This window comes from Oratosquilla oratoria, unplaced genomic scaffold (genome assembly GCF_046742065.1).
Source record: "Oratosquilla oratoria isolate Oo_2021 unplaced genomic scaffold, ASM4674206v1 SCAFFOLD194, whole genome shotgun sequence".
NCBI lineage: Eukaryota > Metazoa > Arthropoda > Malacostraca > Stomatopoda > Squillidae > Oratosquilla > Oratosquilla oratoria.
This window is the reverse complement of record NW_027467547.1, coordinates 887-1,772: the sequence shown is the minus strand read 5'-3', so window position 1 is coordinate 1,772 and position 886 is coordinate 887.

Sequence of the window (886 nt, the reverse complement as noted above, 5' to 3'; positions counted from 1 at the left end):
TTTGATTAATTTTTAACAGGATGGGATTCAGGACAAATTTGAAGAGGGACCCACAATATGGTTGAGAATTCATGAATGGGGAAATGGAGTGAAAGAGGTCAGGAACCGCTGCGACCTGACCCATAAAAGGTCAGCGGGTGTGTCACAAGGACAGAAGCAGCCGTGAACTCCACTCTCGACAATATTCCCGATTTAATATCTCGTTTATGCTCTCATATTCCTTCAAATATTTCACAGGTCGCTATGGGATTGATGATTCAAATAACCAAAGACGACGTCTCAATATAACATGTATTGTGGACACGAGGAAATGCAGTGGTGGGTTCGTGGTACTGTTTTATTCAGCTGAGGGAAGCCTTCGGTAGCCGAAGGCTTAATTCAATTGTGTGATAATTTCGAGTATTTATAGTGAGAAAGATTTCCAGGCGATGCGCCTTCAAGAGCGGGACCTCTTCAGTGTCCACGGAGGCTTCTCCAGCCACAGATTCTCTTGAGGGGGTCAGGTTCCAGAAGAACACTCAGGAGCGTTCTCGAGGCTGAGTTGAGCTCTTTCCAGCCTTCTTTCTTGTAGATCCTCTTGTCCTTATCGGCCCACATTCGGTAATCGTTGTCTACGAGGTTTGCCTGTGACCAGGGTTTTCTTGTGGTCATCAATCTGAAGAAGATGACGCCACAAGCCCACAGGTCGACTGGAGGGCCGAGGTACCTCTTCTCCTGTCGCTGCAGTACTTCGGGTGCCATGTACGACTTGGTGCCCACCTTTCGGCTCAGTCGGATTTCTTTGCCGTCCTTAAGGAAGAGACCGGCAAGACCGAAGTCAGAGATCTTTAGAACCTTGTCATTCGTCAGGAGAAGGTTGTTTGGCTTGAGATCTCGGTGGGCGACA